Source organism: Ursus arctos, unplaced genomic scaffold, assembly GCF_023065955.2.
Source record: "Ursus arctos isolate Adak ecotype North America unplaced genomic scaffold, UrsArc2.0 scaffold_28, whole genome shotgun sequence".
NCBI classification, from domain to species: domain Eukaryota; kingdom Metazoa; phylum Chordata; class Mammalia; order Carnivora; family Ursidae; genus Ursus; species Ursus arctos.
Genome location: NW_026622963.1, coordinates 10397484 through 10415555, shown reverse-complemented (window position 1 = coordinate 10415555; position 18072 = coordinate 10397484). Strand labels below are relative to the sequence as shown.

Below are 18072 nucleotides of genomic sequence, written 5' to 3'. Positions count from 1 at the left end.
CTTCGGAGGGTAAGAAGTGTCAGCAAAATCTGGTTCTCTGAATGGGAGTAATAACTCTGGTTGCAAATGTTCTATAATTTCATCCACAGTATACCACTTGTTGTTTAGGCTTACAGTCAAATCCTTGGGCCTTTGGCCTCCACAAAAGCTTAGAACTTTACTAGGTGTATTAAAGCACATTTAGTCATCAAATTTGATCTTCATAACAGGGCAAGGATTGCTGTTACTCTTGTACAGGACGGGAGACATCTGGATAATCAGAAGAGACTAAGTGAGAACATGGGATTCAACTTGCAGACTAATGTTCTTCTGGTCTACTACTACTCATATTCTCACAGTATCTGTTATGCCTTCATCTAGGGCAGAACCTCTTGGGAAAAAGAGTAGAAATCTGAGATGGAGCTCCAGACATCAGGGGATCTCTGTTCTGAATTAGAAAAAAACTCAGTTCTCACCCTAGGAAGCCCCCAGTCTGAGAATGAATCTCAACCTCCACGGCCCTGCTAGGTGCTGGGCCTCCCACTGAATACACAGTCCTCATCTCCTGGCCTTCCCCGCTCCACACCCTCTCCTTCAATGATTCCATCAACCAAGCTACCTCCCAAATTCTAGTCCCCACTTCACATGGGATGACCCACTGCCCTTCCTAAATCGGTATTTCTTCCCACCTGCCCTCCCTCCTTAATGGCAAGCTTCCCTCCCCATTAGAAAACCCCCTTCCCTATGGACCCTGAGTGAAGGAAGGGTCCTAGAGCCTGTCTTTCTACTCCAATTTCCACCCTTGTCTCACAGGAGGGGGATAGGCCCAGGGGAACCAGTACTTGCCTAAAAATATATCACCAGTCACTGGCCAGGCCAAGTCTAGAACCCAGATTACCCAACCACTAACCTCGAACTCTACGATCTCTTCACATACCAGCCACAGACTCCTTCTTTCCCTCCAACACCCAAACCGAATTAGTCACCCAGGCCCCTTGAGTCTTTCTCAAACACATCTCCCTTTTTAAATTCTTTTCGCTTCCCATTGCCACTGCTCTGGTCAAGTCCTCATTACATCTCACCTGAATTGTGGGGACAGCCTAACTAGCATCAGGCCCCACTCTGTCCACAGGACTCTAAGGCCCTTCACATTCTGCACACCCCACATTGGCCACATGAACTTCCTTTCCTGGATGCCTCAATCAACAGGTCTTTCTTGCTCATTCTGTATGCTCTGGCCCCAGGCTCAGCTCTGTTGAGCACAGAGATGTAGGGTAGCCTCTTTCAACTTCTGGTTGGAAGTTAGAACAAACACAGCAAATGATTCAGGGAAGGATCTGAGTCAGAGTTTTTGACTTGAGGGCTACTGAAAGTAGGCAAGGCTTTCTGGATTGGGTGGCTGGGAGAGAGAAAATAAATTTTCCCTTGGCTCTACCATGTATCCCTCCCACCAGAAGATGTATCTCTGTTGTCTCCAAACCCAGTATTACAATAGCCTTTGTGCCTCACCTTGATGCCTATAGGCACCCCTCACTCAACCACTCTCAGAACTAATCCAGCTACTGGGATGTTGAGCATCTTAAACCATAGTTCTGAGCCTGTAGTCCTGTGGCTATGCTACTAGCACATTATGTTGTGCAAGTCTAAGAATTTTAACCAGGTATTAAAGTCTTCTGCTGTTTGGTTCCATCTTTCCAACACTGATTTTCATTACTTCAGCCACATTTGAAGGTCCTTACCAATGTTTTCCATTTATCCCTTTGTGCCCTTTGCTAAAAATGGCTTGCCCCCTTCATTTCTGCCCGATGAAAGCATCAAGACCCTACTTGAGTGACAGCCATCTCCTGCATGAAGACTTTTCCAGTTTTCCTCAGCTAGGAAGAATCTCCCTGCTCTGAGCTCCTATGTCTATTTATATATACATTTCTGCCTTGCCTTACTTAGCTCTTGCTGTAGCATCAACTCGGGTAGGTCTGGAGCCCTTGAAGGGTACAGAGAGAGCATCTCATCCGGCCTCTGTAATAGCACTCAGAAGCAGGTGCAGTATGAATGTGTCTGCCTCACCCACGGTAGGTGCTCAGACAAGCGCCTGTTGCCTGAACGCAGGACTTGCAGCTTACACCACTCATGTTTAGGTAGCCGCTAACACAATGGGCCGGACACGATTAGGTTACACAGCCTGGGGAGTCGGGACATTCCAGCCAGTCGCTAGGGTGTCCCTACCAGCCTCCCCTACCCAGCTCCAAATCGGGTGTGAGTGCGATGGAAGTGGGGCCGGGTAGCCCCGCTGAGTCCTCCTCCGAGTCCACCCTACGGATCTCTGAGTCTTAGGTCTCCTTGCAGTCCAAGGGTCTCAAGAAACTCGAGGAAGCGGTACCGGAGAGACTGGGGCCTCTGCCACGGATGCGCTTCCCACTCGCGGCTAGTTTAATTTATTTATTTAATGTTTTTTGGAGGGAGGGAGCGTTCAATGAAGGGGAAGAGGCGGAGCGAGGGGAGGAGGCGGGCCCAGGCTGACTGACGCTAGCGCCGGGGAGCCAATGGCCCGTGGGGGGCGTTCCCCCCCATTCAGGACTCCTCGCCTGGCTCGGAAGGTATGTTAAACAGCTGCTTTTAATTTGGTCTCCCCAATCTCTGGCGTTTGGGGGGCTAGCTCGCTGGCCAGTCGCTCAGGCCGGTCCGCCACGGTGCGGGCGCCGCGGGCCCCGGGACGGAGCTAGGGGAGGCTTGGAGTCCGGCGGCCGAGGGAGGCGCGGGGCAGGCCAGGAAGGAGAGCTCTTGGCGCCGCCCGCTCGCCAGTGTGTGTGTTTCCAAGCCGGGCTGGATTCGTGGGGAGGGGGTTGGCCCGGCCCGGGGTCGCCAGTGCGCCGGCCGTGCTGCCTAGTTTATTTCACCGAGCAGTCGGTTTCGGTAGGTTTCGGCGGCAGACTGGGTAAGGGGAGGGCAGGGGGAGATTCCCTCCCCCTTCGCTCCTGGAATGCCTTTTAAAAAAATTATTGTAAAGAAGAAAATAGGGGATATTCCGTACGCCGACTGGAACCGAGCCCGGGCTGCGGCGCGCGGGCTCGGCAGGGGGCGGCGGCCTGAGCCCGGCGGGCCAGGCCCACTGAGCCCGCGGCGCCCGGAGTTGGTGGAGAGCTGGAGTTAGCAAGCGAGCCGGAGCCCGCGGCTTTCCCCGCTAACCATGCTGGGCGAGGGCGGCAGCCTCCCGGAGGGTTTTGTTTCGGTCCGCAAACTTGTCGGAGGGGGCGGTGGGCACGATCCGGAGAGGCGCGGGTGCCGTGGGCCGCGGTTGTTATGGACTCTGGGGGCGGGGGCAACGCCGGACTTGCGGGAGGGGCGAAGGAGGCCACCGGAAAGAGCCCCCAGCGCCTGGGCACTAGCTCCGCGCGCCGGTCTGTGTTCTCCGAACTCCCGGGCCGTGGCAGTAAAGCCAGCATTCGGCGCCGGAACCCGCCAGGCCGCGAGCCCGCGCGGAACTCGGCCCGGGGGTGTGGAAAACCTCCAGGAACTCGGTGGCGGCTTCGACCCGCGGCCCCAGCTGATCCTCTTGCAAACATGGAGCTGCCTCCTTCCCCGCCCACCCCAAGGCGGCCGCGGCCGCGGCGGCGGCGGTGGCGGCGGCGGCTCCCTTCCCCTCCCCCGGTCGTGAGGCTCGCTCGCTGATGGGGCGGGGGCGGGGGCGCGGGCGTGTGAGCGCGCCCACGAGGGGGTGGCCTGAAAGGGGCAGTGAAGGTCGGAAACTGGGAAAACAGTCTCCACGCTCGGAATCGGGAAAAGGAAATGCATCAGCGGGCGGGGAGGGGCGCGGGGGGCGCGCCTGTCAGCCGGGATGGCGGCCGCTGGCTGGAAGGCGGGGCGCCGGCGCTAACTGCCGGGGTCGAGTGGGGCGTGCCGGGAGAGGAGGCGCCGGGGCCTGGGCGCACGGAGCGCAGGGCTACCCCGGCCTCCACTCCTTGGCCTAGCCTGTTTACTATCTACTCCAGCCGCTGCTTGTGCAACCCGCCCGGAGGGGAGCTGAGGGGCGGGGCCTTTCCCTCTCTCTTCCACCCACCTCGGGCTCCTCTGGAGGGCCCGCCTTCTCTTGTCTTCCACTGGCTGGGCGAGACTCCCTTTTTTCCTTCTCGGTTCTCGACTGGGTGACATTCTCTCGAGCTCCGCCTATCGGAGGCCGGGCTGGAGTTTAAGTTGCTAGGATTTTTTTCCGTGAAGGGCGGAGGGAGGATTCCTGCGGCTGACGTGAGGCGCAAGGTCCCGCCCCCACTCCTGATTGGTGAGATGGATAGTCTCCGCCCCCTCCGCCCGAGTGAGCTAGGAGGGGGAAGTCCACCCCCGTTCTCCGCCCCCTCCCCTAGCCTGTGTGCGCGCTCCGCACATGTGTGAGTCCCGCCTTGCTCCTTCGAACTGTCCTCCCGCCCGGAAGTCCCGGGTTTGGAGTCCTTGGTGGAGGGGGCGGGGAAGAGGGCGAAGAGAGCTGAGAAGGCACACAATGATTCCTCTAAGGCTCGAGATCTGGTAGCTTTGCGATGAAGTTAGAGGTTAATGGCATGAGTGGATTTCGGGGGCCTCGGCTTCAGGGGTTCTGCAGGGGTTGGGAGAAGGGGTGGGATCTGGCCTTCCCCGCCCAGTACTAAAGTTGTGACCCTGCGGCCTGGCTATTCCCGCGCCTCTTGACTTTACGGAGATCGCCCTGAATTTAAGCTTGAGAACGCTGCGGACGCTGGCAGCTTGTTCTAAGCTGGTTTTATCTAAAACTCTGAGCAACCTACGATTGGCCTGGGTGCCTTAGGCAAGGTCCAGGGTGGCTCACCCCCTATTGACAGAGAAGTCGGGGGCGGCCCAATCCTGCTTGGATTCGAAGTGGTTCTTGAGATCCAGGTGGAGCGTCGTGTGGCACCCAATCCAGGGAGCAGGGGACGGCCCAGAGTGGAACGTACCCTCAGTAAGTTCTGCAGAGGTGCCGCTTCTTTCTAACCTCGGAGAGGTTTGACTCGAGGGTCGCTTTCGTTGGTGTGACTTAATTTTAGAGCTCCGTCCTGGGGCAGGGCTTGGCTCTATCTGTTAGCTACTCATGGAGTTCACAGTTCACTGCCTCGTCCTTGCGGCTCGAAGTCATCCTTGGAGTCAGGCCCACCTGTTGCCAACGCTGGTTTCCTTGTCGTCTCCGCTGGATTGCGGAGGAGGACAAGGTAGGATCTGGGAGCGGGTTCCCTGGGGCCTGCCACTTGGGGACTGACACGGCTCTCTTGGGGGAGTAGCCTTTTTGCTGGAGAGCGGGAAAACTCTAGTCCCGCCCCCTCCTTTCCTGGCGCTCCTTGAGCGCCCCCCAAAGCAGGGCCAGCGTCCGTTCTCCGCCCCATTTGGTGAATAAATAAAAGCAACCTAGGCATTGCAAGCACTTTGTCTCTGTGTGTTTGAAGCTCTGTAATGAGAAGGCCTAGGGACGCCATTAAAACTTGTTGGCCACAGGAGTAGGTGAACAGCCATTCTTATCTTTTGTCACCAACTGTGGAATTTTTATTCTTTGTATGAGGTGTGGGGTGAAGGTTCATTTATACTGTGGCCTGTTTGGTCTCCTTACTCAGTTCGAGTTCGAGTATGCCTCCAGATCTACCCTGGAGATCGCAAACGCCTCAGACCTCACGCTCCGCCTTCCGGAGGCTTGCCAGGGCGGTGGCTGTTAGGGCCCTGCCTTCATTTTGGTTATCTCCGCCCTCTTAGGACTGCACACTCAAGTTTAGGGATTGTCGGTGTTAGAAGTGTGCAGCCACCCCTAGCTGCCGGCTGGCAACTACTGGGGTTATTTTTCGGCTTTGGTCTCCAGCTCTTAATTCTGTACGTACTGAAAGAAGCTGTACGGATCCGATTGCTCCGGATATTTGTGTTTACAAGGAGGCAGCGTGCGGAAATATAAATTGTAGAGAGAACTGGATAGGATGAGGTTCTCTTTCTTTCTTTCTTTTTCTTGTAAGGAGTCCTCCGCGGTGGTAGTGCTGCTGCCTCTCCCTTTCAAATCCCTGGGCTTCGGATCTCAGCTGCTGAGCTCTGCGCCCCCTCCTGTTTCGGGCCCTGGAACTCTCTGCACTTCAGTCTCTAGTGTAAACATTCCACAAAAGGACTGCTAAGGTTCGGCCTCCTCGCGCGGGGCGGAGTCAGCTCCTTTCTGGACGGGCGTCCTGGCCAATGGAGGCTGCTACCGGCGCCGAGATATCCAATCGGGTGGTTGGGGGCGGGGCCTGTCTCACACGGACATTTTACCCCACATCGGTTACTTACCTTCCTGGGGCAGCGAGAGAGCCAGGGGATAGCCTTCCAATGCGACGACCGGCGAGGGCGGGAGCCGACTTGTTGGGCCTGTGGCTGAGACCGCACGGGGCGGGATATGTGGAGTCCTCCAATGAGACATGAAGAGCTCCCCTGCTTCCTCCAATAGTGTTGAGGCGTGGGGGTGGGATTCAGCAATTCGTCTCCAATAGGCGGGGTTGAGTTAGGGAAGCTCCCCGCCAATAGGGGCGTGGAGAAGGTGAGCGGCTCCCCCTCCCCTCCCAGTCGAGGGGGAAGGGGCGGGCAGCCGGCAGGCAGGGCGCAGCGATTGGTTAAACCTTTGACGGGCGGATAATGCGGCCTGTGGTGGAGCGAAGTTGAGTCTTCCCTCTGCGGGGCGGGCCGGGGGAGTGGGCGGGATTTCCCGGGTAACAGAGAAGCGGCCGCGGCGGTAGAGGCGGCGGAGACGGTTTCTCCATCTTTCCCCCCCTCCCCTTCCCCCCTCGGAGTTTCCCTCCCTCCCTCCCTCCCTCCTTCCCAGTCTGGGCACCGGGGCCTGTGACCGTTTCGTTAGCGGAGAGGAGGCTGCCAGTCCGCTTCGGCGGGCCTGTGCCTGCGCCGTTCTCGGGGCCTCCCTGCTGAGCCCGAGGCTCACGCCGAGAGGGACACGCAGTGAGGAGCGGCCGAAGCAGCTTTGCGGTGAGAGCACGCCGGGCCAGGGTCGGGGCGGGGAGCCTGCTGGCGGGTTACGCTGGACTCGAGGGTGTGTATTTTTAGGGGGGGGCTGACCTCCTTGGCTTCCCGTAGAGCAGGCGGGCGGGAGGTGTGTGGATGTGTGAGGGGGGTGGGGGGCGGAGCGGGGTAGCTCTTCGTGCGGGAGGGGGAGGAGAGCGTAGTCCCGGTGCGCGCGGAGGGGGCGGGCTCTCGCGCCGCCGCTCAGGGGCGGGGCCGGCGCGCGCGTGCGATTGTGGAGAAAGGGGCGGGGCCGGCCCTGGCTAAGTGCTGTTTGCGGTCGACCACCTCTCCAGTCCTCCCGAGGTGGGCGGGGCATCGGCTGGGCAGCCGCGCACTGGCATGCTGGGGTTGGGGGACGAGGAAGGGGTCTCCCGCGTGTGGCTTCGGGGCGCGGCAGGGAGGGGGCGTGAAGTCTGCTTTCCTCCGCCTTCTCGGGATCCGGTTGGCCGGAGGGGCCGTACGGAGCGGCGATGCCACTCCCCCAGGCCGCCCTCCCCCTCCCCCCGGTTTCCGCCTCCTTGGCAAGTGAGGCGGGGTTCGGGAAAGCCCGCTGTCCGGTCTGGCTTGGAGTCGCGGCGCCCAGATCTGCCCCGCCCTACGTCTCCGTGGGGTGGGAGGGGCTCCCGCCGACTCTGAGCTGCGGAGGTGTCAGGACTTACTCTTGTGGCTCGGCCATGCCTTTTGCCTGGGGCAGGAGGGCTGGGTGCCAGAGCTGCTGTCTCTGCTTAGCTCCACGCCGCGTAGATGGCACCGTTCAGCTTTGGAGAGTGGGAGCATGAACACCGCCACTCCCCCCCCCCCGAAATGTAATTATTGGGAGAGGTGCTCAAGGTCCTTTGGTTGGAGTCTGCGGTGGAGTGGCTGCTCGTGCTGTGACCATGCTTCCGCAGCGGTGATTGTGGGGGGAGGGGCGGAGAGTCATCAGAGACTAGAAATGTGGCCGGGGACAACCTTTCTTGGAGTTCCCTTGCTGTTCGGTTACTGTGGCTGTACGGGGCGGGGTTTCCTTTGAGCCAATAGGGTGGTGGGTAGTTAGGCTTGGCCACTGTTAGGTGCTTTAGGACTTCAAACCCTGTTAGCCAGAAAAAGTCTTTAACTAGGCTGAGATTTAGAAAAGGAAGGGTTGGATTTACATTTTACTATTTAAAACGAAATGTTTATAAAAGATGGTGATTTAAAAAAAACCTCAGACTGAATAAAATACTCTGATTTCTTCGGCTCTTGCATTTTCGAATGCTTTCATTGTACATACAGGTGGTTCTGCTATGTAAGCTTAATTTCACAAAGAAATAAGTTGCAATTTAGGTAACTATAGGTGTTCTTGAAAAATCTTCTCTTCTGGTTTTATGTAATTCTGTTAGAACATCTAGACCATTTCTATTTATATTCTGTAAAACATAGTGTTCTTGGCCTGTTTTGTTACAGAGAGGGTGAAGTCGAGGACTAATGTAGTTTTGTGTATGTGACTTTCGTAGCATTGCCCTCCGACGTGTATTGGGGAGTTGCCTTAGGACATTTCATGTTTAATGAACGATTTTATTTTTTTAAGTTTTTTTTTTTTTAAGATTTTATTTATTTATTCGACAGAGATAGAGACAGCCAGCGAGAGAGGGAACACAAGCAGGGGGAGTGGGAGAGGAAGAAGCAGGCTCATAGCGGAAGAGCCTGATGTGGGGGCTCGATCCCGGATCGCCGGGATCACGCCCTGAGGCGAAGGCAGACGCTTAACCGCTGTGCCACCCAGGCGCCCCCTAAGGTTTTTTTTTTTTTTTTTTTTTTAATTTTAAGTGATCCCTACACTGAGCATGGGGCTCGAACTCAACGATGTCAAGAATCGCATGGTCTTCTGGCTGAGCCAGCCAGGCACCCCAACTATTTTAAATGAAGTTTTTGCTCTGACTTGATACATTCTCTTTTCTTAAGAGAAATTACGTGGTTTTGGTATTTTTCATGAGAAAATAAACATGGAAGGAATATATTTGTAGACTAATACCTGAGCAAGCCCTCTGGCTGATACCTGAACTGAGCTTAAATTCTAGATTTGTGCTTTGTTCAGTTGGGACTGAGAGCTTGATGCCCTGCCCTATATTCACATGAAGAGAGTAAGTCCCACCTTGGTTAAGGAAGTAGCAGTGGCAGAGGTAGTTTTTTCGTTTGAGTGATGGTGACTGTATTAGAATTGGTGTGGAGGCAGAAAGCCTGGATATCTTTTCTGATGTTAAAAACTGCCAAAGATAGTGAAGATAGTGGAGAGTCTACCACTGAGGAAGGTTTGGTCAACACATAGTTGTTCCTACCATTGGCAGTGCTGTCTGCTGGGAAACACAGAAGATGTAAATCATGCCCTTAATATGTTGTCGCTTGGGGCACCAGGGTCAGAAGTCCCACGTATGCTTTAAGGATTCAGGTAAAAACCTGGATATACTATATTCGGAAAGTTTTCATAAATGCTTCTTACCTCTCCAAATATCAGTATGATATTTCCTTATAGTTTTGTCAGAGTTAAGACCCTAGGTAGATTGGCATTTTGTACTTAAGGTTTTACCCTAAGAGTGCGATTGTTTTTTTCATATTCTAAGGAAAGAGGTATGTAGTAATTTGATAAGATTCTTGGCAAAGCATAGTCCTGTTTACATCTTAAGTACAGACAAGATAACTAGAGATCTTTTCAAGACAGATGTTGATGGGTTTGAATTTTAGTCGGAATTAAAAGATTATGTCCAGGGGCGCCTGGGTGGCTCAGTCATTAAGCGTCTGCCTTGGGCGTGATCCCGGCGTTATGGGATCGAACCCCACATCAGGCTCCTCCACTGTGAGCCTGCTCCTTCCTCTCCCACTCCCCCTGCTTGTGTTCCCTCTCTCTCTGGCTGTCTCTCTGTAAAATAAATAAATAAAATCTTAAAAAAAAAAGATTATGTCCATGTCATTCAGTAATCTAGTGAAGTGCTTTAAAAGGCTTTCTTGGGATGCCTGTGTGGCTCAGTTGGTTCCACTCCGGTCCTGTCCCGCATTGGGCTCCTTGCTCGACAGGGAGCCTGGTTCTTCCTCTCCGCCTGCTGCTTGCTCTCTCTTGCTCTTGCTCGCTCTGACAAATAAAAAAATAAAATCTTAAGAAAAAAAAAAGGCATTCTCCTTCTTCTGAGTAATGCTTGTAAGAGTTGTTAAGTTTTATTTTCTGTAGATTCTCCTAAAAATGATAATTAACATGCTTTTTATTTAAAAAATATTTATTTGAGAGAGCATGTGCATGCAAGGTGGGGGGGGGAGGCGCACTGGGAGAGAAAGAAAGAATCCGCAAGCAGACTCCCTGCTGAGTACAGACCCCCCCCCCATACCAATACGGGGACTCCATCGCGGGACCTTGAGATCATGACCTGAGCTGAAATCAAGAGCCAGCTGCTTAACAAACTGAGCCACCCAGGTGCCCCATTAACATGCATTTTAAAACTATACCCTCTGTCCGCTTGAAAAATAAGAACTTTCATTTTTTTCCTAAAGATTTATTTAAAAAAATTTTTTTTAATAAAAATTTATTTATTTATCCTAGAAAGAGAGAGAGAGTGTGTGCACAGACAAGCTGGAGGGGCAGAGGGAGAGAGAATCTCAAGCAGACTCCGTGGCAGCTCAGGTTGAAATGATGACCTGAGCCGAAACCGAGTGGGGAGGCTTAACCCATACACCCCAATAAGAACTTTCATTTATTGAGCCCTTATTATGTCCCAGGCACTGAGTTAGGCACTGTACATTTATTAACCCGGTCTAGTGGGTATTATGAAGTCCCTGTTTTAAAGATAAGGGGACAGTGACAGGTTAGAACTGTGGCAGGTGGCCATGTTCTGGTTCCAGAGCCCCTGCTCTTAACTCTATACTTCATTTGTGTCTGGTCTAAGGATAGTTAACAGAGAAGGAGCAGTGTGCTTTTAAAATAAATTGAGGTAAAACATATACAACAAAATTTACCTATTTAACTATTTGTAAGTGTAGAATTCAGTGGCACTAAGTAAACTCTGTTGTGCAACCATTACAACTATCCATCTCCAGAAATTTTTCATCTTCCCAGACTGAAACTCTGTGCCCGTTAAACAACAGCTCCTTTATCTATCTATTTATTTTTAAAGAATTTTTTATTTTAGAGCACAAGTGTGTGCACGAGGTGGAGGAGCAGCGGGGGGGGGGGGGGGCGGGCAGAGGGAGAGCTAGGGAAAGGAATAGAGAGAAGCGGACTCCCCGCTGAGTGACCCTGAGATCATGACCTGAGCTGAAATCAGGAGTTGGTCGCTTAATCGACTAAACCACGCAGGTGCCCCGACAGCAGCCCCTTTAAATCTCTCCCCAGCCCCAGCAACAACCATTCTACTTAATGTCGTTGTGAGTTTGACTTCTGTAGGTATCTTACGTAAGCGGAATCATACAGTATTTGTCCTTTTGTGTCTGGCTTATTTCACTTAGCATGCTGTCCTCAGGGTTCAGCCATGTTGTAGCACTTGTCAGAATTACCTTCCTTTTTAATGGTGAATAATATTCCATTATGTGTATATATCACCTTTTGTTGATTCATATATCAGTGGCCATTTGGGTTGTTGCCATCTCTTGGCTATTGTGAATAATGCCGGAAGCCCTTGGATATATAAATATCTCTTCAAAGACCTGCTTTGAATTCTTTGGGTATATACCCAGAGGCGGAATTGCTGGAGCAAATGGTAATTCTGTGTTTAATTTTTTGAGGATCCAGCAGCGTGCTTTTGAAAGCAGCTTTGAGGGAAAAGATTGGGACTCAGATTCTAAAGGGGAATTGAGTCAATACCCATTTCTTGACCACCTTCTTAAATAGCCCTGGGTTGATACAGGAAGAGTTTTTGTCTCAGAAAAGCTTACATTCTTAGAAAGAAAGGCAAATATATACATGATGATTTTACTACACATCAGTGTAGATTGAGTGCCATAAGAGTCAACTACAGAGGGCTGAAAGGAATTCAGAGGAGGGAGAGCGTACCTTAGGGGTGGAGGAAGAGAAGACACTGAATGAGCAGCAGGAGGGTGAAGCCTGAAATCATAGATCCACTTGAAGCAAGTTGTTAAATGAATGACCTTAGACATCTCAAAGTAGCCCCAGAGAGTGCTTTGGGGTGTTAGAAGAAGTGGCATTATATTGAAATTTGCCCATGAATTGTAGTCTCTTCCAGAGTTTGTGAATCCTGTGCTCTTCAGTGTGCAGACCTGATTGCTTCTACTGCTTTGCTTTGGAAGGTGTTTAAGAATCAGTGAAGAAATTATGGACTTGGCACATATGTTACTGCTACCTTGTCAAGCTCAGGATACATTAATATGGCCAACTATTGTTTCCTAATACTTCCTTTCCTTCACATGTCTTCCTATTTCTACTTCAGTAAGTGAGTAGTAGAAGTAATATCTTGGGATTTTTATCTTTTTCTGGTTACAGCTTAAGTAAATAATTCTGGATACTTTTTTGTTTAGGTTAAGGTTATCCAGCAGCATACCCAGCAGGCTAGTCTGTATACCACCATTACTGCATTATATTTTTTACAGATATTTCAGAGAATTTTGGTTTTGTGCCACTTTGTGTGTGTGTGCATGTGTGCCACTTTTTCTTTTTTTTAAAGTAGGCTCCCTCCAACGTGGGGCCTGAACTCACGACCTGGAGATCAAGACTGAGCTGGATCAAGAGTCAGATGGTTAACCGACTGAGCCACCCAGGTGCCCCCTGCAACTTTTGTTGTTGTTGTTGTTGTTGTTGTTGTTAAGGTTTTATTTATTTGAGGGGCGCCTGGGTGGCTCAGTCGGTTAAGCATCTGCCTTCGGCTCAGTTCGTGGCCCTGGGATCACGGGGTCTTGGGATCAAGCCCCAGATCAGGCTCCCTGCTTAGGGAGCCTGCTTCTCCCCCTCCGTCTGCCTGCTGCTCCCCCTGCTTGTACTCTCTCTGTTTCTCTTCTGTGTTAAATAAATAAATAACCCCCCCAAAAAAAGATTTTATTTATTTTGGGGGGTGGGGTTGGCAGAGGGAGAGGGACAAGCAGACTGCTCAGTGCAGAGCCAAAGTGGGGCTTGATCCCATGACCCTGAGATCATGACCTGAGCCAAAATGAAGAGTCAGATGTGTAACCAACTGAGCCATTCAGGCGTCCCCAAATATAAATTCGAATTGTCTTTAGGCAATAATGTCTTAATTGCCTTTTAACAACATATTAAAAATACTGAAAAACCTTCACTTCTGTAATTATGTAACTTTCCTTTTGGGTTACTTTCTTCAAAAGACATGCCTAGTAAGATTTGTTGTCATATATAAGCAAATATATAGAGGTTTTTGTCCCTATACATTTGTGGGGCAACTGGTTTTCCTCAGCAAGAGCTGCACCAATGACTTAGTCCATCCAGACTGAGACTTGACTTTCGTTGTAGCCTCAGTGCCTAGGATAAATTTGCACGTAATAGGTGATAGAAAGTGTATAAACTGAACTCAAATTGCATTTTGAAGTTTGCTGACTAGAGGCTATATGTTTAGTTGCAATTGGCTTCGAAGTTAGGCATTGATTAACAGCAGTTTCGGAGGCATACCTCTCTTTTTTGCCCTTCCGTTCTTTTGCTTTTGGCCATCCTTCTGCCTTGTGTGTCTGCGTGTTATTTGTACTTAGAGCTGGGAGCACTTCCTCGGTCCTGCTGTTAAGATATCCTTGCTGTTTTGTGGACTGTTGAAGGATATACAGGTCTATAATCCCTAATCTGTAGCTCTGAAGCACAAGAATTTTTATTTGTTTGTTTTTTGGTAAATTTGGTTCCACAACTAATTAAGGGCCACCAGCCTGGTCTAGACCGTCTCACTTGGTGCAGAAATGTGAATGTGCTTAATTAAGGAGCGTTACCTTGTGTACTCTCTCACCTTTCTAAAATCCAAACAATGCTGATAACTCCCAAATTTCTCTAACTGGGGGCCTCTCCGCTGTACTATAGACAAACATAACCGGTGTCCCACTTCATATTTCCTCTTGGATATTTAATAGGCATTTTGACTTTTTTTCTGTCTTTTTTATATTTGATCTTCAACAAATCCTATTTGCTCTATATTCAAAATATTACCCAGAATTTGATCACTTAAAACTACCACCACCCCCACCCTTACTCCCAACTATAGCAGTGAATGCAAGTACACCTCTAGCTTGGGTTATTTCAGTTACCTTAACTGTTCCCTCTGCTTCGTTATTCAGCCCCTCTTTAGGCTGTTGTTGGCACAGCAGTCCAAGTGTGTCTTTTAGAACCTAACTCAGACCATGTCACTTTTCTCCTTAAAACCCACCAGTGGCTTCCCATTTCAGTCTGATTATTAAGCTTGAGTCCTTATGAGGACCTCTGAGAACAAACACGATATACTTCTTACCTACTACCCCCAACCCCATTACCTCTCTTACTTCATTTTCTACCGGTCTGTCTTTCCTCCATTCTGTTCCAGTTTTACAGCCTTTTTGCTGTTCTTGGAAAATATTAAGCACATACATGCATCAGGGTCTTCGCATTTCCTGTTCCCTCTGCCTATAATGCTTCTTCACTGATTTCCACATGGTTAGCTCTCTACTTCTTTTACTCAAAAGTTACCTTATCGATGAGGTATTCTTTGGTCAGTCGTATCTGACCAAATTTCAAAAACCCTTCTCTTCTTTTTCTTCTTAGCGCTTGTCACTGTCTAGTGTTCTGAACACTTCGTGTACTGTCTTTTTCTCCTGCTAAAATGTAAACTTCATGGAGGAGGAGATTTTTGTTTGGTTTACTGCTATATCCCCAGCTCCTAGAAGAATGCCTGGCACATAGTATGTACTCAATAAACATTAGAGGTTGCATGCATGAATGAGTGAATGATTTGAATTCTACCATACACAAGATTGTATGCTTATGCACAGTGAGGATACAAAGTGGGTTAAGGGTGTAACTGCCCAGGCCTTTGTGGGGCCAGACATATAGCTAATAGGAGAAAGATCCAGACATACAGCTAATAGGAGAAAGATAGGATGAGGTTAAGTGACACATTTACCTAGCCCATTAACTGTCTCAAGTCCTATTCTTTTTTGAGAGAGAGCAAGATAGTGCGAGGCTGGGAGGGGCATAGGGAGAGGGCAAGAGAGAGAATTGTAAGCAGGCTCCACACTCAGCACGAGCCCAAAGGGGAACTTGATCTCACGACCCTGCGATCCGTGACCTGAGCCAAAATTAAGAGTTGGATGCTTAACTGACTGAGTCCTATTTATAATGCTTTCTTGATAGCTATAGCTAGCTTTTCTTCTGTTATTTATGTTCAGTCTGTTGTTTTATACCATTCTCAGTTCATTTATAGAAACCTTGTCATGGGGCGCCTGGGTGGCTCAGTTGGTTGGGTGTCTGCCTTCAGCTCAGGTCATGATCCCCAGACCCTGCGTCAGGCTCCCTGCTCAGCGGGGAGTCTGCTTCTCCCTCTGCCTCTCCCACTCCTGCCTGCTTGTCCTCTTTCTTTCTCTCTCTCTCTCTCTCTCTCTCTCTCAAATAAGTAAATAAAATCTTAAGAAAGAAAGAAAGAAAGAAAGAAAGAAAGAAAGAAAGAAACCTTGTCACATAAACTAAATGTTCATATTCTATAGAACAAGACTATAGGATGATTTCCTTCTTTCATATTCTTATACTATTAATACTTAATTTTTTTAACTTTTCATTTTGAAGTAATTTTAGACTTCAAAAGAAGTTGCAAAAATAATACAAAGAATTGTCATATAACCTTCACCCAGATTTCCCAAATGTGTCTAGTACAGTGATCTAGATCAAAAAGTTAACATTGATAAAATTTTTAATACTTTTAAATTGAACTAAAGTTTCCTGTTCATTTTCTGCCTACAGAATCAGTATTGTTAGGACCCAATTTTAGTTTTTGAGTTTCTTTTTGAGCAGTACTAACTACCTGTAAAGATTTATATTTCATGACTTATTCTTTGTTGTAGGTCTTTAAAAGAACAAAGAGAGGGGCATCTGGGTGGCTCAGCACGGAGCCTGCTTAAGATTCTCTCATCCTCCCTCTCTGCCTCCCCCCACCCCCGCACTCTCTTTCTCTCAAAAAGAAAAGGAACAAAGAGAATTTACTTATTTTCTTTTTAATGGGATAAACGCATTTTAACTATTACCATTTATACATCTGAACTACATTTTGGGATCTTAATGATGTTAGTTTTCCTATAGCTTGAAACATTTTGGTGTTTCATCATCCTAGGAATTATTTCATCATTGCTCATCAGTTATTCCCTATTATGCTACAAAAGACTAAAATAATAAGAAAAGGGAAGAATGATGGCATTGCCTAGAAGGATAATGCAGTGGTAAAATAAATCATCACTATTACACTTTAGTTTTCTTACTGCTTTGCCTGAAGCATTACAGCATCTTCCTAGACAGCGTACAAGAAGTTGGGGGATACCATCTTAAAAATCTGTAAGACATTAGCATTTGGGGAGTCTGGGTGAAAGGTGTATGACCATTTTTATACTATTTTTACAACTTTTTTAAGCTTTCAGGAAACATAGTTGGTAATTCTTAATTTTTTTGTCTCCTGTAATGGCAAAGAGAAGAAAACTAACAGAGGAAGACCCCTCACAGCTACCAGAGGAGCTAGTGGACAAAAGAGGTCCAGCAGACAGCAGCAGGCTAGACTGGGGTGATGATGGTAGAACTGACCATGAGCCAGTTCACAGATCGTGTAGTCTTTGGATGACAATATGATGAATTTTCTCGGAATGAAGAACTTAATGCATGCACCATGTGTTTTTGAGGGGCGGGTAAGAAATAGTGATATCCTCATCCAGGTAGTTGTTAGCAGGACGGACTTCAGAATGAAGTGTTTCAACATGAATCAAAACCATTTCAATTTGCTAAAAGGGTATACGATTGTATTCTTTCATCTTCTACGATATTTATGCACCAAAACTGACTTGTGAGTGGACACATGCTAAAGGCAGTGTACAGAGGGGATTGGAAGGAAACAGGGTATAGAAATGAAAAAAAAAAAAACGTTGGATCGATCATTTTAATTGGTGTTTATTACCCTAAAACTGAGAATGCCAGTAGTTATGGAGGGAAGAAGATGCTTCTCCTTGCCAATAAAATTAAGTATTAAATTTTCAAGGTACTGTGTGTGGTGATTCAAAAAAGAAAAAAACTCCCAAAGTGGTGATAAGCTAGAACTTTACTAGAGATGTATCTGAAATCGAAATTTACAGAATGGCTATGTTCCAACTCCACGTGTGATAGTTGGTGACTATTCAGTTGCATTTTAAAGGATATTGCCTATTTTGGGTATTTATATCTTCAAAACCAGGAAAATATGAAATAAAAATAAGGATTTGCTATTTAAATTCTTTTTTGGAAATTTATTTTTATTTTAGAGAGGGGGAGGGGCCAACAGAGAGGGAGAAGGAGAATCTCATGCAGGCTCCCTGCTGAGTGTGGAGCCCAACCTGGGTCTCAGTCCCACAACCCTGAGATCATGATGCCAGCTGAAATCAAGAGTTAGCCACTTAACCAAATGAGCTACCCAGGAGCCCTTTTTCTTTTTTTTAAGATTTATTTATTTATTTAATTTAGAGAGAGAGAGAGTGTGTGCGCAGGCACTTGCGTTGGGGGGGGGGGGGCAGGGGCCGGAGATACCCAAGCTGATTCCACGGGGCTTGGAGCCCAATGGGAGGCTTGATCCCACGACCCGGTGATCATGACCTGAGGGGAAATCCGGAGTCCAACGCCCAGTCAACTGAGCCACCTGGGTGCCCCTAGGTGCCCCTGCTATTTAAATTCTTCTTACTAAAGTTTCTAATCAAGTTTTTCACCCAAATGGTAAATGGTAGGTTTTTCTGATACACCAAGGGTTCAAGGTAAATCACGTGTCATAAAGAAAGCAGTGATATATTTTGAACAACCAAGATGACTGTTCTGAGCTACCTTGGTAAAAATTGTTATCATACTACAGTATGATATAATCCCACCAAAGCTCACAAAAGGTATGTACCAAATGGGGGTAGCATTGAATTAGGTCCAGGTTTCTCAACCTGGCACTGTTATATTTTGGCCAAGTAATT

At 48.8% G+C, this 18072-nt stretch overlaps 1 protein-coding gene across 5 annotated transcripts in view; it reads left to right on the top strand.

The window, feature by feature from the left end:
* The first annotated feature begins 2537 nt into the window (after nucleotides 1-2537).
* The window catches only part of SIN3A (SIN3 transcription regulator family member A), a 70152-nt gene continuing 54617 nt past the window's right edge, over nucleotides 2538-18072 (top strand). Inside the window, exon 1 of one of the 5 annotated variants that reach the window (XM_044392019.3) lies at nucleotides 2538-2573. The gene's annotated coding sequence lies outside the window, so the exon portion shown is untranslated. Of the gene's footprint in view, nucleotides 2574-4137; nucleotides 5169-6648; nucleotides 6943-7243; nucleotides 7282-18072 lie in introns of those variants that run through there. The other 4 variants (XM_044392018.3, XM_044392017.3, XM_026478556.4 and 1 more) reach the window with 4 other exon arrangements.